This window comes from Callorhinus ursinus, unplaced genomic scaffold (genome assembly GCF_003265705.2).
Source record: "Callorhinus ursinus isolate GAN/ISIS: 27379988/994484 unplaced genomic scaffold, GSC_fseal_2.0 scaffold14, whole genome shotgun sequence".
NCBI classification, from domain to species: Eukaryota; Metazoa; Chordata; class Mammalia; order Carnivora; family Otariidae; genus Callorhinus; species Callorhinus ursinus.
The window spans coordinates 23,955,006-23,980,927 of NW_027397076.1; the positions used below are offsets into that span (position 1 = coordinate 23,955,006).

The 25,922-nt window shown below is 34.7% G+C and overlaps 1 long non-coding RNA gene and 1 pseudogene across 3 annotated transcripts in view; both read right to left on the reverse strand.

The window, feature by feature from the left end:
- The window catches only part of LOC112831949 (uncharacterized), a 194,619-nt gene that overhangs the window by 15,110 nt on the left and 153,587 nt on the right, over positions 1–25,922 (reverse strand). The gene's annotated exons all lie outside the window — the stretch shown is intronic.
- LOC112831938 (Y-box-binding protein 1-like) overlaps positions 1–25,922 on the reverse strand; it is an 87,785-nt pseudogene that overhangs the window by 1,472 nt on the left and 60,391 nt on the right.

Genomic DNA, 25,922 nt, shown 5'->3' on the forward strand with positions numbered 1-25,922 from the left:
CTAAAAATGTCTTCCTTCTTTACGCTGGATATGTGAATGATTCTCCAGGGTAGCAAATTTCACTGTTTCATTATGTGGCAAATAATCAGCTTTGGTAAATAAAATTTTCTTTTTAAATGCCTTAGAAATCATCAAAAACTTCATGCATAAGTCTGACAAGGGAAAATACATCCAGGATATATATTCTTTCAATCAAGACATATTCTGGAAAAATTATTTTGGTGGAAAAGAATTTAAAATTAATATAGTTCTTTTAAAAATCAGCATATTAGTTAATCATTGCCCTTCTATCTTATCATTAATAATTATTAGAAGTACTTGAAAATAGAACTTTGGAATCTTAGTTTATATTTAAAATTTCTCAAATGAGATATTGATAAATTATACTTATGAAATGTAACCATTTCATAATATTTTAGCACAGAGATATAGAAAAATGCTTGGAAAAAAGATCAATTTTATATGTTTATAAAGACAGTAAGTAGAGAAAACATATACAACATTAATATTAAGATAATTTTTAAGTAAAGTCTTTGAAAATACCAAAAAACAAAAGGTTGGGTTTAAAAACAGAAGTCAGCATTATAGCCCCATTTTTTTTCTCAATTATGTGCCTTATTAGATTATAGAAAATATTGCTCTTGAATTGCCTAGACATTGTGTCAAATTACACAAGATTAATAGTATCATGTCTATAGCAATAGGGATAAATTTTTTTATCCTATTTAACATTTCATATAGCAAGTTACTCATGCATTCAACTGTAATGTACCTGTAAACACAAGTCAGTTAGGCAGAATGGGCAAAATTCAGCCAGATCCCAGTATGGAGCTATGGAAAAATAATTATTTCTCTGTTTCCTGGCCCTACTGAGATAAGAGAGATCTCAATTTCAATGACATTTTACTTAATTCACATATGTTTTTCAAGCATTTGGAGCAGAATTAGGTATTGTTTGATCTAATACCAAATTTATGTATCCTTTCTTCTAAATCAGCTGATTGCTCAAGTTCAAAAACAAACCATCATTTAATATGAAATTTAAAGAAGGAAAGATTATTTCTGTAGTTTTCTTTTCTTTCCATTGACTTAACATAAAACAAAAGAAAGCAATGGTGCATACAATCATGACTGAGAAAACATCCCCGAAAAGGAATGTTTTGTAAATATCAGAAATTCTCTACAGGGGGCGCCTGGGTGGCTCAGTTGGTTAAGCGACTGCCTTCGGCTCAGGTCATGATCCTGGAGTCACAGGATCGAGTCCCACATCGGGCTCCCTGCTCAGCAGGGAGTCTGCTTCTCCCTCTGACCCTCTTCCCTCTCATTCTCTCTCTCTCAAATAAATAAATAAAATCTTTAAAAAGAAAAAGAAATTCTCTACAGGAATAGAAACATAATGAGCTGTTCTTTGAACATAAATTGGAAAAGACAAATTATAAGATAGTATTGTAAAACTGTTGATATCACTTTTCAACTCCTTAATTTTGTTCCCTTTCTGATTTAAATAAACCTGAAAAGTCAAGGCTATATTAGTCTTGAATCACTAAATTTATGTCCACTGAGTAGAAAGAAAATCACTTTCACATACTCACCAGCTTTAACAAAAGGGGCTGAGTTGATTTGTAAATGAAAACTGGAAAAATTATATGAAGTTTCAGGCTAACAATAACATAATTTAAATAAAACTAGTTTATTTGAATATCACATACAAACAACTTGCCAAATTTTGACCCACAAAAAAATAAATGCCCAATTCCCAGGCTTTGACTGACATCTATTCTTTGAAGGAAAGTCCAATTGTTACTTATAACAGAAGTTATAATATTTAAGTCTATTATGTAAATTTGGGGATATGGAATTCATGAGCAGCTTAAGATAATTAGATTTGGGTCCTCAACTACTATATCATGTCAATACTGGCATTAACTCTTGAGAGCAGAAAGAAAAAACAATCTGCCAGTAGAATTATTTGCCTAAAAAAAAAGTACATCTGATTGAAATGGGAGGTTCTAAATCATCTGTTACTCAAAACTAGATACACCGAACGAGGCAAACGAATTACTTATTTCTGTGATGAACCATAGAATATAGTAGTGAGCTTCAGCTGGCTCATACCAGATTATGAATTCTGATTATTTAATTTTCAGGAATTTTCCAAGTTGGTTGTTAAACACAACTATTATTAAAAATTAAATTACATAAATTTACAATTCAGTAAATTTTGCATGTATTAAATACTCAAACCTCATCACTTCCCAATTATTTTAGTATATCTTATAATTATCTTTGTTATTGGTATTATTTATCTCTCTCATTTCTATATGGAAGAAATATTGTAGTAGGCCACTGCACACCTCTTCCCAGTTCTATGTTCTTTGACACAATGTCAGTAGCTAAAGTCAGCAGTTGCGAGAATATTTATACCACAGTAATTGGCAAACATTAAACATCCAGTCTTGATAGAGCAGTGTAAACCAAGTATATTATGGCTGTATCTGTTACACTGTGAATAGACAAAATATTAGGAAATATTCTTCCAGTACTTGAAAACTATGATCTGATTCAGCAGAGAAGTTGGTCATGTAATTGGCAATTGAGTGAAATTCCAACATGTGTTTACAGTTTCATTTTGTCTTTCTTAACACAAATAAAAATATCAACCAACAGTAATGTTGAAATACAAGCATCCATCAGTGGCAACTACAGCTTGTCTGTAGATATATAAATTTGGCAAAAACCAAACAAAGCATTATGTGAGACTCAATTGGCTTCATGGAACCTACAGTAAACATTATTGCATACTTTACTATTATTTGTAAACTGTGCACTACACATCCTTTATATCAGTAAAACAATACATTTATATGTATGCACTGTTTTGTTTTGTTTTAGGGAAACCAGTTGTTAACTTTTACCAGCACACCAGCGATTTTTGTGTCACTGTCTTGGCCTAGCATAGGTGAATGAGGAGGTTTTGTTTTGTTTTGTTTTGTTTTTTAAGTGTTCTGAACCTGTATGAAGCAGCTGAATCTGCTCAAAGTGAGTAGCATCTGGCTCTTCCCTAAATGCTATAGAAGTCCCCGCATGTTTGCCAGTTAGGAGAAGGAAACTTCTCTGTCACAACTGTGCCCACATTTGATTGCGTAGAAAAATTTATTATAAACTGAGGTGAACAAATGGCAGATAAGGTAATTGCTCTAATTAAATCATCGATCCCAACAAAAGGGATTAAGAAATTTCAAAGGTTATTAATTCAGAAAACTACAATGTAGTCAAATTCTTCCATCTTTCTGCTCTGCCATTTTCAGAATTTTGGTTTTTATGTTTAAAATGGTTGAAACAGCTCCAGCGATCATATTCTCATGGTAAAACATGCAATTGCAGAAGAATACAAACTCTTTCCTTACTTTAGGCAAGAAAAACTTGCAGCAAGCTCTCAACAGACTTTCTTTCATTTTGCATTGTATCACACACACACTCCTAACTCAACTACAGACAAGAGAATTGAACTATCCTGACTGATTCCCTGTCTCATAGTCCCCTAATACACAAAGCATTCTGACACATAAAAAAAACTGAAATTCAAAGAAGAAAATGAGGTTTTTGTGGGTTTTTTTATTATTTATTTATTTGACGGAGAGAGACACAGTGAGAGAGGGAACACAAGCAGGGGGAGTGGGAGAGGGAGAAGCAGGCTTCCCGCGGAGCAGGGAGCCCGATGCGGGGCTTGATCCCAGGACCCTGGGATCATGACCTGAGCCGAAGGCAGACGCTTAACAACTGAGCCACCCAGGTGCCCTGAAAATGAGGTTTGTAACCAACAGTACTCCTGCAAGAACAACTACAAAGAGAGAACACCCATCTTTGCCCTCAGAGAACTCAATTTTTTTAAAGATTTTATTTATTTTGGAGAGAGAGAGAGAGAGAGAGAGTGTGTGTGTGTGTGTGTGTGTGTGTGTGTGTGTGTGTGTGTGTGTGTGTGTGCTGGGGAGGGGAGGGAGAGAGAGAATCTTAAGCAGGCTCCATGCTCAGGGTGGAACCTGACACAGGCTCGATCTCATGACCCTGAGATCATGACATGAGCCAAAACCAAGGGTCCGATACTTAACCAACTGAACCATCCAGGTGCCCCTCATCTGTTTTTTAATTAAACAGACAAGTAAATGCACAATTACAATTCATTGTGATCAGAACTCTGATAGCCCCTCAGCTGGGTCATCTCAACATTGACTGTGAATTAAAATGGAAATAAAATTTGTGACATAGGCAAACATAAATTTACAATAAAATCCACATGAGTACATACATTCTGATGAGTGAGTCCAAACATATGAGAACTCTAAACTAGGTTCCAATCCCTGCTTCTTCCCATAACTTTGTGTGTAACATTGAACAAATTCTTTAGTTTCCTGATCTTCAAAGAGTGAATGTACATGTTAAGTCAAATTTAAAAGCAAGAGAAAAAGAAATCATATACATGAAGTGATATATCTTGTGGGGGTCACAATGAATGATCACTATCTTTACAACAACAGATTTTTTTTGCCTCCTCACTAAGAGAATATTCACATAAATATTAGAGCAGAGGAACACTGAAAGTGCAGGAATATTTTCAGCTAAATTGGTTAACTTGAAATTAGGTCTCTCGAAGAAAGAAAAGTGTGTATGGAAACTAAAAAGCAAGAATGTGAAAGACAGTTTGTCAGAGGATGCTCCATTTTGGCATCCATATACTTTTGCCTTAAATAAAAAAAAATAAAAAAAAAACTTTCACCTTGCTAAGATTTCAGTTGTTCAATTAATAAATATGTATTGTGTGGAAGGGTTTTCAGATTATTTACTGTCTTTCCAAGTCATCAAGACTCCAGAAAGATCATGGCTCTAGAGGAAAGAAAAGTAAAGCTCCTAACTCTAAGATGATTGATTAAATGAAAGAGTAAGTGAGTGAATTTCTTGGTGGTGGCATACTCTCTGCCACCTTATAGCTATAAGCCAAAATGACAGGATCAGCTTTTTAAGACATGAGCCAAAAAGTGAATTTCATCTTCTTTCCTTTTGCTTTCTCCCTTTCTCCATTCATCTACATCTCAGTTTGCAGGCATCATATGAAACATTGTGCTAGGTTCCGGGAATGCAAGTAATTTTCACCATGATCTTAGCTGTCAAAAAAGTTATTATCTAGTGAAATAAAGAAATATATACCCCAATGCAACATCCTGAATACCTCAAGAGATGCATGTGCAGCATGGTATAGGAAGCCGCTGGAGTCAAATATAATTTTTTCCAAATATAATATTTTAAAAAAAGATACTAGATAACTGTAATAAATACAATTTTAGAAACATCATCTGTCTGTATGCTTAATTTTCAAAGAAGTAACTATACCTCTTTGAATATGCTATGTCTGCTTCAATAAAATCACTGAACCATAAATTAGAAAAACATCACAACTTTCATCTCTTCTAGGGATTTAGTATCAAGCACCATTGTCTAAATCATTCAAATCACATAGTTGTCTATCAACACTTAGTGATTCCCTAGGGATCAAGAATTTACAACAAACTAACAACCCTTGGCAACCTATGTCAGTATTTGATCTATCATACTGGAAAAGACATTTTCCCTATGTTTGCCCTTCCCTAAAAAAAAAGTCTATTTCTTCCTTCAGTCCAAACCTGGGAAGATGAAGAACAGGTGAAAAGGGAATGTTACCTTACAAAATAGCATTTTTGTATTTAAAGAGACTTATCAATTTACCCTCTTGACTTATCTTTTCAGAATAAATGATGCCAAGTTTTTTGGATTATTAGCTTAAAAATAATTTCCCACCTGTCCAGTCACGTTAAATGGTCTCTAGCCTTTTCTCATTTCCTGAAATGGATTATTTTATTTTATTTTAAAGATATACTTATTTATTTTAGAGAGAGAGAGCATGAGAGAACAAGTGGGGGGCAGAGCAGAGGCAGAGGAAGAGAGAATGTCCAAGCAGACTCTCTGCTGAGCGCAGAGCCCCATGCTGGGCTTCATCTCATGACCCTGAGATCATGACTTGAGCCAAAATCAAGAATCAGATGCTTAATGAACTGAGACACCCAGGAATCTTGTGAAATGTATGATTTTAAGCTGGATATAATATTCAAATAGAGTTCTCTTTCAAAGATTTGTGGAAAATGGTTTTTATAAGGGAAAGCAGAATTACTATTCTTTGAAATTATTAAAACTATATACAAATTTGGGTATTAAATAATATTCATTTTAAAAATCTAAGATGGAAAGGCATTTATAAAGGTATCCCTTTACTGTAAAAAATTCAAAGGATATATGAGAGGTTGTGTAATTCTGTGAGTCAGCCTATGATAAATCATTATTACATGCCTTATCAAGCACTAGTTTACTAGAAAAATATAATTCTAAAAAAAAAACCCTTATAAACGACTGGTAATATCAAGTTATAACTTTTGTGAGCTGCTTTTGAAGTGCTGATACACTTTATTTGACTTGGCATAGTCCCCTCCCCTAACTTAACTTTTTGTTCTGAATTCTGACTGATTATTAGTGTTCTCCAGTGAGGGTAATTTTCTGTGTTGGACATACTGGCTAAGAGTGGTAAACCTTTAAAAGTTTCTAAAGAAGTTAGAAATTTTTGGTAAGCAACATTTATTCATCCATGCATACACAACCTTTACTCACAAAAATGTGGGACAGCTAACACACAAGAAAATAGATATAAAATTAAAGAATTAAAAAAACTATTAGAAGAAAAAGCCGAGACAAAAAAATAAATTCTAATATATAAGCCATAACCGGTATAAAAACAAAACAAAACTAGGCTTCATTTTTTATTTAAGCTTGATAATCAAAGTGAAAGGAGAAAAACATGTTCAGTTACATAACTGCATATATCTCAGAAAGTTTTGTTGTTGTTGTTATTGTTGTTGTTGTTGATAGGATGTAAAGAAAATGCCTTACATAATAAAGTTCACAATCTGAAATGGTCATGTAGAATAAAACCTCAAATTCTTCAAAAAGCAAGTAGAGCAACAGAATTTCACAAGATGCCAACTTTTGTTAACATTACAGCACTGCTCAAGTGAACAGTGGATTCTGTGGATACAAGAACGGGGCTTCCCTATATAGGGCTGGTCAAAAAAAAAAAAATATATATATATATAGGGCTGGTCATTTTGAATTAATGAGAATAAACACAATTAATATTTGAAATGCTTGACTCTATTGATAAATGTAATTTTCTGGAATGTTCTCTTGTATCTGATAATCTCATTTGCTTTCTTTTTAGTATTTTTGCAACTGGAAAAATAACTTCTTAAAAATCTTTTTAGGCTTATAGCAAGGCAATGTTGTTTATCTCAGATCTCATTGTGGGTAAACTGCAAGAAAGGGCTGGACACCTGCGTAACTAAAGATATTTCTTATCTGGTATGAGATAAGAGACCAAGAGATAAAGCCCTCTTGTCACTTTTGACTTAAACTAGCTGTCAGCAAAAGTCCTTCCACATTAGAGAACAGATACCACAAGTAGCCCTTATCATATTTTATGTCACATAAAGGCTAATAAAAACAGATTTCTCTTACTTCATTTGTTTCTAGAAGTAAGTGACTCCATCAGAATGTTTGAAAAGCAGAACACTGTAAAATAAAATCCAGGTCAAGAGCACACCTTCAGAAAGTGAGCCACCACCTTTTCAAGCCATTGATCCAGGATGACTTGGGTACCACTAGTTAGAATTCTGTACAAGAAAACTGTTAATGTGATATCCTAGAAGTGAGTCCACTGACTGTCATTTATTCCAACTAAACCTGAAATGTTTCTTTGTAAAATTGGTTGCAGTGTAGTCCATGTATTACATGGCCATTCAATAAATGCAAAGATTGTTTAATACCCAAAAAACTTTACACACTGACACACACCTTTATTAATGTTATCATTCCCCTCTTACCATCTCCAAGAAACACAGAAAATTTAGCATAATTTCATGTATTCAAAAAGAAAAGCTTATTATATTCTATCTTGGACCCACATATTACAATGTGATGGCAAATTTCAAAGACAATAAGATAGTGTATTCCTGATTTATCATATACATTTTTAGTGCTAGAAACTAGATTTCCTGCCCACATTTTAATATTTAAAAGTACCTAAGATTACCCAGAATAGCCAACACGATATTGAAGAACAACAAAGTTGGAGGTCTGGCACTCTCTGTCTTCAAGACTTATTATAAAGCTACAGTAATCCAGACAGAGTGGTATTGACAAAAGAATAGACAAATCAAGGCAATAAAATAGAAAGCCTAGAAATAGACTTCTTATAAATATAGTCAACTGATCTTTGACAAAAGAGCAAAAGCAATACAATAAAGAAAAGATGGTTTTCAATAAATAATAATAATTTTCAATTATTTCAATAAATAATGTGTGACAACTGGACATCCCCATGCAAAAAAAAAAAAAAAGATGTAGAGACAGACATCATACCCTTCACAAAAATGAACTCAAAATGGATCACAGACCTAAATGTAAGACACAAATTATCAAACTCTTAGACAAAAACATAAGAGGAAACCTAGATAACCCTGCATTTGGCAATGACTTTTTAGATACAACATCAAAGGTATGACAATTAAAGAAAGAATTAATAAGCTGGACTTCATTAAAATTTAAAATTTCTGCTTTGCAAAAGATCCTGTTAAGAAAATAAAAAGGCAAGTCACAGACTGGGAGAAAATATTTTCAAATGACATATCTGATAAAAGACTGTTATAAAAAATATGTAAAGAACACTTAAAACTCAATAGTACAAAAAACAACCTACTTAAAAAGTGGGTCAAAGACCTTTATAGACACTTCACCAAAGAAGATACACAGATGATAAATAAGTATATGAAAAGATGCTCCACATTATATGTTATGAGAGAAATACAAATAAAGAGAGCAATAAGCTATCACTACATATCTATTAGAATAACCAAAATCCATTGAGATACCACCTTATACCAGTTAGAATGGCAAAAATTGACAAGGCAAGAAACAACAAATGTTGGAGAGGTTGTGGAGAAAGGGGAACCCTCTTACACTGTTGGTGGGAATGCAAGTTGGTACCACCACTTTGGAAAACAGTGTGGAGATTCCTCAAAAAATTAAAAATAGAACTGCCTTATGACCCAACAATTGCACTACTGGGTATATACTCCAAAGACACAGATGTAGTGAAAAGAAGGGCCACATGGACTCCAATGTTCATAGCAGCAATGTCCGCAATAGCCAAACTGTGGAAAGAGCCGAGATGCCTTTCAATAGATGGGGTCCATATATACAATGGAATATTACTCAGCCATCAGAAAGGATGAATACCCAACTTTTACATCAACATGGATGGGACTGGAGGAGATTATGCTAAGTGAAATAAGTCAAGCAGAGAAAGTCAATTATCATATGGTTTCACTTATTTGTGGAACATAAGGAACAGCATGGAGGACATTAGGACAAGGAAGGGAAAAATGAAGGGGGGGGAATCGGAGGGGGAGACGAACCATGAGGGACTATGGACTCTGAGAAACAAACTGAAGGTTCTAGAGGGGAGGGGGGTGGGGGGATGGGTTAGCCTGGTGATGGGTATTAAGGAGGGAACGTACTGCATGGAGCACTGGGTGTTGTACAAAAACAATGAATCACGGATCACTGCACCAAAAACTGGTGATGTATTGTATGGTGACTAACTTAACATAAAAAAAAAGAATAACCAAAATCCAAACACTGATAATATCAAATGCTTAAGGGAATATGGAGCAACAGAAATGGTTATTCATTGCTGGTGGGAACACAAAATGGGACAGACATTTTGGAAGACAGTTTAAAAGTGTCTTATAAAAATAAATACTCTTACCATACCGTCCAGCTCTAGTGCTCCTTGATATTTACCCAAAGGCATTGAAAACTTATGTCTACACAAAAACCTGCGTATTTATAGCAGCTTACTCATAATTGCCAAAACTTGGAAGCAACCAAGATGTCCTTCAATAGGTGAATAGCTAAATAAACTAGGGTACATTCAGACAATGGAATATTATTCAGTGCTAAAAAGAAACAAGCTATCAAACCACAGAAAGACATGGATCAAACTTAAATGCATATTATTAAATGAAAGAAATCGGGGCAACTGGGTGGCTTAGTCAGTTAAGTGTCCGACTCTTGATTTCTGCTCAGATCATGATGTCGGGGTTGTAAGATCGAGCCCCCTATGGGGCTCCCTACTTAGCGTGGAGTCTGCTTGAGATTCTCTCTGTCCCTCTTCCCCTGCCCTCCCCTAATTCATGCTAAATAAATAAATAAATAAATAAATAAATAAATAAATAAATTTGGGGGAAAAGGAAAGAAACCAAGAAAAAGTTACATACTGTATAATTTTAACTACATGACATTCTGGAAAAGAAAAAGTTTGGAGGGAGTAAAAAGATCAATGGTTGTCAGGGAGTGAGGGATGAATATGTGGAGCACAGAGGATTTTTAGGTGTGATAAAGTGATAAAGTCATATATCACTTTTTGTGATACTATGATGAAGGACATGTATCATTACATTTGTCCAAACCCACAAAATATACAACACCAAGTGTAAATCCTAGTCTAAACAGTGGGCTTTGAGTGGTAATAGTGTGTCAACTTAGGTTTATCAGTTGTAACAAATGTACCACTCTAGTGAGGGATACTAAGAATGGAAAAGGCTGTGCATGTGTGGGGGCAAGTGGTATAGGAGAAAGATCTGTATCTTCCACTCAATTTTACTGTGAATCTAAAATTGCTCTAAAAAGTAAAGTATATTTAAAAAAAAAAATACCTAGGATTTACCTTCAAGAGAGCCAGGTTTGCTATGAGGCTAAAGTCACCATTGAGAAAATATCCTAAAATTACATGACTGAAAATTTAAAGGGATAAGGTATATGACTAGATTAATAAAGTTTAATTCCATTTTAAAAAGTGAAATTTACATTTCTTACAAATAGTGTATATATTTCTATGGCAATGTTCTTGCTATGTAATGACATGTTGAAATAATTTTAATAATGATATGTTAACAAGATTGGGTATTTACTGTTTATTTGCTAAAAATCAACTGAATATTTTACACATTATTTCATTTAAATTTCGTAATAATTTTTAAGGCAAGTGTACTGTTGTTTTCCCTAATGTGTAATGCCCTTTGCTGTGGGGAATGATATTTTACTTTCTAATAACCCACTTAAAGTTCACTTCCATTTTTGTTTTTACTTTTGTTTTACGGATACAGAAAATTCTTGAGCCTCTTGTACAATTCTCTTCATAAAACGTTTCATGTTCAAGGTTCACTATTTCTTCCTAAAAAAAGAAAAAATCTAATCAAGTTTCTTTCAAGACCCTTTCTTAACTTCCCACCTTACTCAGAATAAAAACCAAAGTGCTTATTATAATCTGTAATTCTACATGGGCTGGTGCCTCTTTAACTTCCAGATCTTTGACGATCAGGTTATTATTCAAATACGCCGAACTCCTATCTTTGGGCTTTTACATTTGCTGCTTCTTCTTCTAGGAGTAATTTTTGCCCAGTATCAACACGACTAGCTCTTTCACATCCTTATGGTCTTTTTGTTTGTTAAAGATTTTATTTATTTATTTGAGACAGAGAGTGCACAAGTTGGGGGAGGGGGAGGGAGAAGCAGAGTCCCTGCTGAGTAGGGAGCCTGATGCTGGGCTCAAGCCCAGAACCCTAAGATCATGACCTGAGCGGAAGTCAGAGGCTTAACGGACTGAGCCGCCCAGGCGCCCCTCCTTAAGGTCTTTACTCAACAATTAACTTCTCAATGAGTTCTTCCCTGGCTATCCTATCTATCTAGAGCCAACCTACCCAAATACCTTACTCTGTTGTCTGGATATTTTTATTTTTTTACCCTTAACATTTAGCATTGACTAAACTAATATATCTACTTATTTATCTTGTTTATTCTTTACCTTTTTCTCTAGAATCTTTGGAGTACCTGGCACAAATTAGAAGCTTAAATATTTTTGAGTAAATTATCTCAACAGCAGCCAATATTCTGCTTAGGAAGGAACAACTAAAACAAGGAACAAGAAAATGATACTTGTTTTTATCACCATTTAATATTATTCTAGAAGTTCTACATATGCAATAAAACAATGACATAAAACAATTAGAAAAGAAGATAGAATCTGTTTTGTAGATGGTTCTGACCATCTTTGTGTATAACCTACAGCTTTTGTAAAACCTATCAGAATGAATTTAAAAGCATTAAAATTAATTAGGGATTTCAAGAAGCTGATTAATTATATAGATAGATAAATATGTACCATATGTATATATGTAATTCATATCTTGCTTATAGTCTGGAATAAAATAAAAAGTTAGAAAGCCAATATATATTTTTCATAACAGCATCCAAGATACATAGTATTTTGAGATAAAATTGAAGAGAAATTGTAGGCTTCATATGAAGAAAACTATGAAAACTTAGTGAAAAGCAAAAGAAAACATTGATAAACTAAGACAATTCAATATTATTAAGATACTAGTACATGCAAACTATTTTAGTATCAATTTTTGCCAAAGTATGTTTCAGGTCAGTTACACTGTGAAAATTTTTTAAATTAAACCAAAAATAACTAGAGAAGATATTAAGTTGATTTTTTTCCAATATTAAAATGAAGGTAGCTATTCTCAACCTGAAAATAAAGGAGAAAACTATCAAGGCAATTTTTGATACATTTAAACTACATTTTAAAACTTTCATTTAAAAATCATGTTAAGCAAAGTAAAAACAAACAGAAAACTAGGAAAAAATATTTATAACCTATGGAAAAGCCAAGGGTTGCTTATTCTTTCTAGGGAAATCATACTTGGAATACAATAAGAAAAACACCTTTATCTCTACACCAAAGAAAATAGATATTTGCAGAAGAAATTAAGACAGCCCAATAACATATAACAAACCTTTTGACCTTGCTAGTAACACAGAAACGTGAATGAAATACCCAGTGTTGCTGAGCTCATATTGCAAAGGGCACCTGTGCATTATTTGTGGGAATATAAAGCAAGACTACTTTGAGGAGACAATCTGGGAAAGTGTTTCAAAACCTTGTATATGCTTATATGATTTATCCCATAGATTCACTTCAGAAAATGTTTTAAGAAAATGATCATGAGAATACAAGAATATTTTTCACTACCTTTATCTAGAACTGTGAAAAGATGGGAACAATCTAAAACTTCATATATTTTACAATATAAGTTTATATTTTAAAAACTACTCAAGTGAAAAATTCTTATGATATCAAGTTAAATGAAAAAGTAGACCTTCACGTTGTACTTCCTTCTGATCTTAATTTTACATAATACAAATAAATAATATCAGATATGTATTATGTATGGTTCAAATAAAAACTTATTTTTAAATGCTTTGACATACTTTTCTCTGCAATAAGCACAAACTTTCTAATTTGTTTTGTTTCTGAAATGGAAGCTTATGGATACATTTTATTTGGGTTGGGTCAGGGAAGGATGGGAATAAAGGTGACGGTATCCCCCTTCCATCCTAGGAAAGTATGATGTCAAGTAGAATGTTTAAGAGGAGCAATTCAGTTGTCAAACTACTAGGCTCACATCCCAAACAGCTTCCTATAAGCTATGTGAACTTGGACGATCACTGAAAGTCTCCACCTCGGTTCTCCTAACCTATAACATGGGGATAATAATAGCAGCCTCACTGAGTTGGAAGGACTGAAATAGTTGATACCTATAAAGCCCTTAAAACCATCAGGGGACACATGTAAGTGTTAACCACTCTCTTCACTGCTAGCACAACTCTACTGAACTGACAGAACCCCCAGGCAGCCGTTTATTCCAATCCCCTATTCTAGTCTCGATCTTGTGCTTTGAATATTTTTACATCAAGGGGTGAAGATGTGTTATGAACATTATGCCACAGTAGCAAATGGCAATATAAGTATAAGTAAATTCAGATCAAACTGGCAACTAAGTTTTAAATGCTCTGTGAAAAGAAATACGTCTCAAAGGAAGAATTCTTTTAACAGATGACTGCATACAGTGCAAGTTGGATGGTGGACTACCATTTATGAGATTTCATATGTGGTTTGATAGCCACAAACTCACTGATAAAATCAGGATTGTAGAAAGGTACAGCTCATTTAGAAATATTCACACACAGGAACAGTATAATCTCCACCTCCTGTGTGGTTGACTTGCCTGCTGAGGTTTCTCTGAATCAGATACACAATCTCTGGATTGGAAATGATTGAGCCCATGTACATTTTCCCCTTTGTGTGTGTCCCATTTCTCCTTCTGAATGTATAATTCCAAACTGAACTATGGGTACTGAGACATTAAAAATTCTAGGTGGAATTTTCAAGCAATGAGGCAAGGTAATTTATTGAGCTATTAATTTGTGTTCTGTTCTCACTGTGTTTTTCCATCCCCACATTCCCATAAGGTATCCAGAACTTTTTGCCCCTTTATCTCAGAAGAGGCTTGTGGTTGCAGGGCTGAAAGCATTAACTGACTACAGATCTCCTTCGCTTTTGTGTTTTGAAAACTAGATTTCAAGGATGAGAGAATAATCATAGGGTAAAGAGGAAAAAGCGTATTTTTGACAGAGATAGGGACAAGCAAAATAAGAGGGAAAATGCTGAGAGTCCTTACAATTGGGGATGATGGAAGTGATTGGATCCTGAGAAAAGTGGGAACCTATTTCCTGTCCCTGGCTGCATCCCATCATGTGGCAGAATTTCACCTGTGGGCTGCCTTTGGGGACGCTGGCTCTCCAAGTAAAATTATGGACTCAGAAAAAAATTCCCATGCCAACATTTGGGATAAAGACACCAGGGATGATTAACCTGCAAGCTTCAGCAAGGAATGTATTGACAGCTATACTGCTGGATTCAAGTCCAGGGGGCTGCCTTCAGTTTGTCAGTTTTGGCACAACACCAAGAAGGGGGGTTGCCTGCAATAATCAAATGATTGAAATTTTATTCCTTCTAAGTTCCAAGTCTGATCCAATCATATGTATATGTGTGTGTTTATGACATTTCTTATCCTTTTGAATTTATGGATGATTCATAATTGATAAAATGTAAATTAAATATCAATATGGTTGCATATAAACTGAAGTAAGTATATTATTAACACATACAAAAAGTTCCAAACTAGGGGCGCCTGGGTGGTTCAGTCAGTTGAGCATCCGACTCTTGATTTTGGCTCAGGTCATGATCTCAGGGTGGTGAGATGGAGCCCTGTGTTGGAGTCCATACTCAGCAGAGAGTCTGCTTGTGATTCTCTATCTCCCTCTGACCCAACTTGTGCTCTCTCTCTCTCTCTCAAATAAATAAATCTTTTAAAAATGAAAAAGAAAAAAAAATCCAAACTTGTACCTCCATGATTCCCAAGTTGTTGCAAGACTGAATGAGAGCTTATGCTGTGTTTCCAGATCAAATGTGGTATAAGAATAATAATAAAAATATGATTGCATTCTATTTTCCACTTTAAAGAAAATGATAGGTTTCTTTTCGAAGTCACAAGTTAAATTGCCACACTGTGATTTTTTTAAAGGAGCAGTGTCGAAGCTAAATCATTCACTGCTTGCTTATTTTATGAACTATCTAGTGAAAGGAGTCATAAACTGGAATTTAGCATCTCTTTATTATCTATTGAGCAAGTTAAGCCCATTCTTTAGAAAAGACTGTGTGATAGCATTGTATAATAAGTATCAAATCATTATTATTTCCTTTGCTATTCATTCAAGGGATGCTAATCATAATTAATGTGCATATAATGTGTAATTTCATAGGAGTAAGGCCATACATTAGCATTAATTATAAGACTTCCAACTCCTTCATCTATTAAAATACTTAGCAATTTCCGTTAAGCCTTAGCTTTCAAAGAACCACTTGGCCAATTTCATGCTTTCAAGGTGAATCTGGGGTACACTGGATCTTTCATTCAGTAAGAGATAAAAGGAAATGTAAATTGTTTTTCCTAATTTTTGCGCTATCCCGGCATCTTATTTGAGAAATATTGCCTAGCTTTCCTGGTCTGGCACAATCTATAACTGACAGAGGAAGAGAAGTTTTTAAGTCAGAAAATGCCCACTTAATAACTGGAAAGAAATAAAAAAAAAAAAGACACTTGGTCTTCATGGCCTTACTCTCTACAGAAAGCATCTCTGCAAGAGAACATGTCATTTGAAATCCTGATTTTAGAGTTATTTTCCAAAGTTGCCTATCTTGGTGCCTGAAAGTTACTGCTCAAGTGTAGATTGACAACTATGAGTGTTACTGAAAATTATTGCCTCCTTGGTGGGAGATTTAAGACCAAGTTTGAATACATAAATTAACTTTACCTAAAGTAGTCCTATCACCTTTTATTTGGGGAACAAGCCGTATTGCAGTTCATAGTGATCCAGATGCTTAAGTCAGATTATTTTCTACAGTTGACAGTGCAAGAACTATGCTTCAGATGGCTTCTCGTGTCCAAAGGCATGATCCACTGTGTCAGTAAAGCAGGGGCACTGTCATAGAACATTACGATGTCTGTGATATGTCTTACTGACAACATTACAGTCTTTTGATTTACATGGACTGGACTTAAAATAAATGAGCGGAATATTCCCCAAGGCATATAATCAATTGCATCTGTTGCAATCCTGGTATTTCCTTTGCCCTGTTTATACCATTACTGCCTCTACCGAAGCAGTATTATCGTTAAGTGTTTCCATGAATGTATCCTGGCACCAGCTCACAGCACCATGCTAAGCTACAAACACTTCCAGCCTCCAAGGACCACAGGAGTATTAGCATTGCTCCAATACTGTATTGATTGTGATAAATGTTATGAGAGAAAAGAATATACACCTCTTATTGCATTTCTTTGTATCTTTGTGTTTGATGAAATAACAGCAAACTCTGGTGGAGACAAAAACATCTGTTAACAATGGTGAGGTAATCTTGCTGTACTGCAAAATAATGTAAAAATAAATTACTGGGTGTTTCTGAACAACATTCTCTGAAGTCTATAAAAATTGGAAGCATTTGACTTTGTTGTAGTGAGATTAGGAAGTATCAGACAGGAAAATGTGCTTTGCATTTAAAACAACATATGGTAGAATCAGACGATATTTGTGCAACAAGATGTATTCCTAGAAAATGACTCGATCTATGTATGTATAGTTTAATCAGTTTACCTTACTGATAAGCTCTACTAATTTATATCCCCTATATCTAATTTTAGTATCCAAATGAATGAAAAAGTTTAAGCTGAAAACAAGAGGAGGAAATGTTAGTAGGAAAAAAAAGATAAAGAAACGCTATCGTTCTGTCAAACTAAGCAATAGAAATGAAGCCTATAAACATTTTAAGTTTCCCTGGATGTTTGCTTTAATTTAAAAATAGTATCATATACCTTATTATATGTTTTAGTACATACAATGGTTCATAAATACACAGTTTCACAAAGAAAATTTTTTCCTAATTAAATGAGTCATTATTAAAACCTATAAAAGATTTTCCTAGTAAAAATGAAAAAAAAAAAGACTTGTAATGAAATGGTTCCATTCTGTTCAATCTAAAAATCCTTTTTATTAAACTTTATATAGAAATAACATTTGCTTTTCATGTTGGAAAATGTATTAAAGTTTTATTGCTCTACAGATTTTAGAATATATTCAGTAGCTTATGTTAGCTTAAATTTAATATGCCATTGAAAATGCTTACTAAGAAGTTAACAAAGTTGTAGTTATAATATTTCTAAAAAGAAAACTTTATTTCTAAATTAATCTTAAATTTTTGCCTTTGTTTGAATATCATAAATGCAATGAAATATCTTCTTTTAAATTTCTGCTTACATTTAAGATTTAAAATTCCCTAAATTAACTTACCTATCATTAACACCTTGTGTTAAAACACTTAAAACACTTATAACTGAACCTCATAATCACTAAAATACTCAAATATTTAACCTTTAAAATATTATATAATGCAAGTGAATGTTATTTAAAATATAAAATATACACCATAGGTATTTTCATTTATTTTATGTTCAAATTTCTTAATCACAAATGCAACCAAATCCAAATAAAATATAAGTACAAAAATATAATATTTACTAGTGGCAACTAGTAATATTCATTATTCATTAAAATTAAAATTAATTCAAATATATATGTGTGTGCAATGCATTGGTGATTATTCATATTAAGGGAAAATCTCTGATTTATGTCATCAGTTTCACCACTGTCAAATGACTTCACATGATGACATGGCTGAAACTATCAGATAAAGTTTTGTCATTTACTAGCTTCACATCTTACCCAAAAGTACAACAGGGTCATGTAGGACAGAAACAGGGGCAAAGAAGCCCTGGAAGACCTAGTAATACAGTTGCTCTAGCAGTCTTATTAGCTTTAGTCAAAGCTGCACAAAACCGTCCAGCAGATTTTCATGTCCCTCAGAGTAAATGCTGAAAACCTTACAATGACCTACAATATCCTACATGATCTGAACCCATTAGTTCTCCGACCTTATACCCTATACTTTGACCTTACTTTCCCTACTCCAGTCTCACTGCAGTCCTGGAAGTTCTAAGAACTTGCCAAGAATGCTCCACATTTGCTGCACTTGTTCTTTCCTCTGCCTGGAACATTCTTGCCACAGACAAACTGTAACTTGAGCCCTCACTTCCTTCGAGTCTTTGCTGAAGAGATTTCTCCATGAGACCATCACTGCCACGAGCGCCTCACCTCAGTACCTGAGTACACCCTACCCTCATCTTCTGTTTATTTCTAATAGACTGTGTACTTTCTAATGATCTGGATAGTTTCCTTAGGTTTTAATTTATTGTCTCATTTCCCCACCAGAATGTAAACCCTTTAAGAATGGAGATTTGGGGGTAGGGGGAAATCTATGTTTTACTCTCTTATATCCCCAGCACATTTGGCACAAAGAAAAAACTATAGGATATATATCCTATGGTATGTTGACTTAAGAAAATTATAAAATAAAAAATCAAATTTAAGAATCAAAAAGCATTTTATTTTCTTGCTGATAAGGACAATACAGCATTGCTTCTTATAAAGCAAACCTGTTTTGAAGATGCAATCTATTGATCATTTCTTTATTGTCACTTCCAAGATGGCCAAACCTTGAGACCAAGTTACTTTTATTTTAAATGATGAAACTATTGTACAACTAAGGCTGGACTGTGAAATTCTCTAAGCCCAGGTTTTGCCCTTTATTCTGTCACTGACAGAAACTGGATTATACCTGAGGATCCTTCTAGATGCTATAAAACAGTTTACCAAAATATTGATATCTTAAAACATCTGTATTCAGCCAGGGAATTTGTAATATATAAAGAATTTACAGTCCAAAAGATAACCTACATTCAGGAGTATTTCCATTCAAGGTTACTGGGCTATTCAAACATAAGAATCGTTGAAATAAATTGCAGGTCAAAACCCAGAGTATGTTATGGTATACACTTCCAATTTAAAAGAAAAGGTGAAGTCCATTATAACTTGAGAATTGACTCTAAGGATAGAAAAAAGTATGTTCTGTAAATATAATCTTCAAACTTAAAATGACCTAAGAGATCATCTGCCCTGATTCCTTCCTTTGATAAATATCCAGCACACAAGAGACAATAAAGAAACATTTGAGGAATGAAATGAAAGAAATTGAAGCCAATTATATGATTTGCCTTAATTCATATTAAGTGGCAGAAGTAGGAATAGAACCAAACATCCTGATTTTCATTCACAACAAACTGGCTCAGTAAGTTGAAGACATGGAAAGTTGAAAAGATAATTATAAGAATTAATCATGTCTGAAGTATAATCCTACAGTTTTTTTTAAAAAAGGACAATTTTGACTAAGAAAAAATAGATAGAATAGTGTTTCCAAAGTTACCTGATCATAAGAATGGCATAACTTTAAAAATAACTAAAATAAAGACAGATTCCCAAGAGTCCCATTGCAGATCAAGCAAATCAGAACTTGGAGAGAAGCTACTAAAAATCTATATTTTTAACATATACCCTCGCTGTAGGATAAACCAAGTTGGGAAACAATGGATAATTGCCAGGTCATTCCATTTCCACACAACCAATCAGTGATGATATTTAAAAGATTGGTTTTGCTATCAGATCTATTATGAAAAGTGAAGAACCAAAAATTGCAAGATTTACTACAGCATGAATTGTTACTTGCCAGTCCTGAGACATTAGCACTTCTCATTAGCACTTGTTTTATACCCAAGCCACAGAGGATACATATTTGTTGTCCCCACCTGCCTTTCCCTTCTTCTGAGTTCAAAAAATTCCTCAGAATCTATAAATAGAAGCAAAGTTTAATCTCAAAAAAATCTGAACTATCTGTAGTTAAGCTTGAGAGTACCAGGAATTTGCCTTAATTTGCCAAAATTCAAATATAATGTTTACTTTTTCAAACGTAGGTATTTATCTTCAATATTTGTTCACAGAGCTATGCTAACTTTAGATTCAAGTTTTAAGTTTGTGAAGTTTGTCTACCTCATTTAAAAGACAAAAGATAAAGAGCTATTAAAATGAATTGCTTCTAAACAGTTTTTTGTTTTTGTTTTTGTTTTTGTTTTTGTTTTTTTGTTTTTTAGAGAGGGAGGGAGAATCTTTTTTTTATTTATTTAAATTCAATTAGCCAACAGATAGAATATCATTAGTTTCAGATGTAGAGCTCAGTAATTCATCAGTTGCATATAACACCCAGTGCTCATCACATCACATGTCCTCCTTAATGCCCATCACCCAGTTGCTCCATCCCCCACCCTCCTCCCCTCCAGCAACCCTCAGTTTGTTTCCCATAGTTAAGAGTCTCTCATGGTCTGTCTCCCTCTCTGATTTCTTCCCATTTTCCCTCTAATCCCTTATGATCTTCTGCACGTTTCTTAGATTCCACATATGAGTGAAACCATAAGATAATTCTTTCTCTGTTTGACCCACATAGATGTAAATGGTAAGATTTCATCCTTTTTGATGGCTGAGTAATGTCCATTGCACACACATATATATATATATATATATATATATATATATATATATATATATATATTTATGTCACACATCTTCACACATCTTCTTTATCCATTCATCTGTCAATGGGCATCTGGGGAGAGAGAATCCCAAGCAGGCTCCACGTCCAGCTCAGAGCTCCACAGGGGCTCGATCTCACAACCCTGAGATCATGACCTGAGCCGAAGTCAAGAGTCAGACATGACTGAGCCACCCAGGCACCCTGCTTCTAAACATACTTTTTTTTTAAGTGTTGTCTTATAAACCATTTCTTATAATGATTATTTCAATATGTTTGTCTTTATTTGAAACAATATTTTCAAAAGCACTATTAATTTGTCAAATTGTCCATACTTGATCTTTAATTTCATCTCTAGCTCCTACTGACAAAAACTCCAGAAAAAAAAAAAAAGAATAAGTTTCAGGTAAAATTGTACATTGAGTATTCATAATCATCTTCAATAGCATCTTCACTATTCAACACATCAGGTGAGAAGTTAGACTGAATCTTCCCTGATGTCAAGATAATCACAGTATAGAACATAATGTATTCAGAAAAAAAAAAGAACTAAGAAAAGTAGTAATTTCTTAAAGAAGAGGGGAGTTGTGGAAGTTCTTAAAAGCATGGCAAGATAGGCATTTAGGCAAGGGTTCACAAACCTTAGGAAGTACTGTAAAACCAGTAGTCCTTTAGGGTGCCTGGGAGGCTGTCAGTTAAGTGTCTGACTCTTGATTTCAACTCAATTCATGATCCCAGGGCCATGAAATCGAGCCCCGCATTGGGTTCCGCACTGGGTGTGGAGCTTGTTTAGGATTCTCTCTCTCTCTCCCTCTTCCTTTGCCCCTCCTGCCTCCACTCATACTCTCTCTCTCTCTCTCTCTAAAAAAAACAAACAAAAAACAGTAGTCCTTTTTAAATAAACATGCAGATTCCAGAGTCTGAACTCTGCAGATTCTTATTAGGTCTGTCACTGTAGCTCAGGAATCTGTGCAGGAATATCACCTTAGGTGATATTTGGATCACTTTAATGCAACTATAAACTAGGTTCTTAAACTCAGTCTCACTTTAGAAAATTACACAGGACTGGGGCACCTGGGTAGCTCAGTCGGTTAAGTGTCTGCCTTTGGCTCAGGTCATGATCCCAGCATCCTGGGATCAAGTCCTGCATAGGGCTCCCTGCTCAGTGGGGAGTCTGCTTCTCCCTCTTCCTCCTGTTCATATTCTCTCTCTCTCTCTCTCTAACAAATAAATAAAAAATCTTAAAAAAAAAACACATGGAAAAAAATTACATAGATTTAAGAATATAGCTGTGTACTTGGGTAGGTGTGTATTCCCAGCTAGAAACCTTAGTGCCACACTCTTTTCTGCCTGAATTCAGTCCCAAAGATAAATGGAAAATATGCCTACCCATGTTCTGCTCTTGCTCCTAACAAAACAACATTTGGCCTAGACATCTTCTCTCACTAGATCAGAAAAGACAGTTTTGAAGGAAAATCTTCAGAGTAATGTTTTCTTTGGATCATCCAATTCTGACTCCCAATAAAATCAGAAATCAAATCTCTTAAAGTGTTCATTTCTCTATCAGATGTCATGCTTGTTAAAAATACTGGACCAAGTGAAAACCACTGTGTGCCTCCCAAGATTAATTTGCTCATTTACAAAGATGTTATCAGAAAGAATCCATTATGAGTAGTAACCGAATATGGAGTTACTGTAAGAAAAGTTTTATGAGAATGGTCCCTCCAACCTGCTCCATTGGAGGTCAAGCTCATTTCTTCTATCGACTCTTTTTTTTTTTAAGATTTTATTTATTTGATACGGAAAGAGATAGAGAGAGCACATGGGCACCTGGGTGGCTCAGTTGGTTAAGTGACTGCCTTCAGCTCAGGAGTCGCAGGACTGAGTCCTGCATCAGACTCCCTGTTTGGCGGGGAGTCTGCTTCTCCCTCTGACGTGCCCCCCCATCTCATGCGCTCTCTCTCTCTCTCTCTCTCTCTCAAATAAATAAATAAATAAAATCTCTAAAAAAAAAGGAAAGAAAGAAAGAGAGAGAGAGCACAAGCAGGCAGAGGGACAGGCAGAGGGAGAGGGAGAAGCAGACTCCCCGCTGAGCAAGGAGACCAATGTGGGGCTCAGTCCCGGGACCCTGGGATCATGACATGAGCCAAATAAAGGCAGACACTTAACTGAGCCACCTAGGACTCTTCTATCTAAACTTACAAAACCAGTTAGAGCCATTTGTTTCCCTGAGTAAATCCTTGCATTTAAGTTAGGTGTTTTACAAACATCAAGGGAGTTAGAAACAATCACCCCCTCTTAGCATGCCTTTCCTTTTCACAGCTGCACCTCTCAGAAGAGGTCAAGCTTTGCCAAAACTCAGGAGACCCATAATGATTTTTCTTTTCCCTCAGATTATACTAGATAAAAACCAAAGCTGATATTAAGAATCAAGGATTTCATCAGGCATAGTAAATATATCTCCATTCCTGTCATCATGTAGACAATGCAGATTAAGTGTTTGGAAGAAGGGTACTACCAAAACTGGATTTGTCCTTTAAAATTCGTGAATACTTGACTTTAATGTAAAAAATGTAAGAGTGCCTATTAAATGTTAAAATGGCACTCATTTTAAAACACAAATAAATTTAAGAATAAGAATACTTCTGTGTTAAAATCTCTAGTTTTAAATTAAACACAAAAGAAGGGATTATAGGGAGAAACAGGATATTTTTATAGCCAGGGGATTACTTACCATGCCTCCTAAATAGGCATGGTAAAGAGACTTAGATTCTAGTTTTAACTTTTTCACCAACTAGCTGCATGACCTGAAATTTCATTTACTTTCTTTAGACCTTACATTCCTTATCTTTAATGGGAGTCTATTACCATCAGCAATCTCTAAATTCCTTAACGCTTAAAGACTCTCTCATTCTAGATTGATCAGAGAAGGGTTTTTACCACTAGTTTCACTGACAGTTTTTAAGCCTACCTTTTTTTTTCTTTTTTTAAATTTTATTTTATTATGTTATGTTAATCACCATACATTACATCATTAGTTTTTAATGCAGTGTTCCATGATTCATTATTTGCATATAACACCCAGTGTTCCGTGCAGTACATGCCCTCTTTAATACCCATCACCAGGCTAATCCATCCCCCCACCCCCTCCCCTCTAGAACCCTCAGTTTGTTTCTCAGAGTCCATAGTCTCTTGTGGTTCGTCTCCCCCCCCCATTTCCCCCCCTTCATTTTTCCCTTCCTATTATCTTCTTCTTTTTTTTTTTTAAACATATACTCTGTTCTACCCCACATCTGGGTAAGCTGATAAGAAAATCTGTGTGGCCCCTTCCTTTGGTGCCAGGGGAAGTTCAAATCACATAAACCCTGACCAACCTGGACCTGACTGTACCTACCCTGCCTCACTAGGAGTCCCTTGTCTGAGTAATAAAATTTCTCTCAAATTCATGTGGTGTGTAGTGTCATCAGAATCAACATTCTACTTATTATTTGAGAGAGGGGTCCATCTTTGTCTTATGGAGCAATTATATATATGATCTGCACTGATTTTTGGTGATGGCTAATTCAACATGTCATCAGTGTCAAACAGTCCCTGAGCTGACCCCAACAATTCCCATGTCCTGGTGTTCATGTCTTTGTGTAATCCCTCCCTTTGAGTGTAGATGGGGCCTGTGACTTGCTTCCAACCAACAGAATATAGAAAAGGTAATGGATGTCTCTTCAGTGATTACATATTTTAAGGCCAAAATTATGGGAAGTCACTCCCATTATACACACACACATACATACACACACATATACATATATATGTGTATATACATATATATACATTATACCTACATATATATATACACACAAATACATACATATATATAAACTCCATTTTGTTAGAAGAGAGGCTAGAGACTCTATATTGTCTTTGATGAAGTAAGTGGTCAGGTTGGAGAAGTCCATGAGTCAAGAAATTGTAGAGGTTCTCTAGGAACAAGGTTAGCCTCAAGCTGATAAAAAAAAAATCTAGGGCCCTCAATCACATAGCTATAAGGGAATAAATTCTTCCAACAATTTGAATGAGTTTGAAAGTGAATTCTGCCCCAGTTGACCCACTAGATAAGAGCACACCCTGGCTGATCATTTCATCTCAGCCTTATGAGTCTTGGAGCAGTACATCCAATTAAATCATCCCTAGATTCCTAATACAGAAAACTGTAAGATAATAGATGTGTGTTGTTTTAAATGGCTAAACTTGTGGCAATCTGTTATGCAATAGTGGAAAACTAGAACAGAATTCCTAAGACTGAAATAGATGGGTAACATGAAATAGATGGGTAACATTTTTGAAAAGAGGGGAAGGGGCCTGTATGAGCTGAAGAAACAAGCAAACAAATAGACAAAAAGTCTAAGTTTAGGAAAATAAGTCCTCACTTGGTTTCACATAATCAAAAGCCCTTTATCAAATCTTGTCTCTGTGCTATTGCATATTGCCCTTGAATGAAAGTGATTCTAGCTACACCAGAGGAAGAATTTGGCAACTCTACCACAAATAATACAGCATTCACCAGTTAGACTAGTAACTTATGTGGGTCATGTGATTAATGCAGTTTTGAAATTAATTCATCTTCATAATAGGGTTATAACAGATTCTGAAAAACCATCCCATACATTTTCCCCAGTATCTGAGTATGTAGTTAGAGTGAACTTGCTCAGCAATTGGAAAGTTTAGCATATTGACTCTGATTCACAGAGTGAAAACTATTGTGATCAGAAAATCAGAAGAGTCATATGTA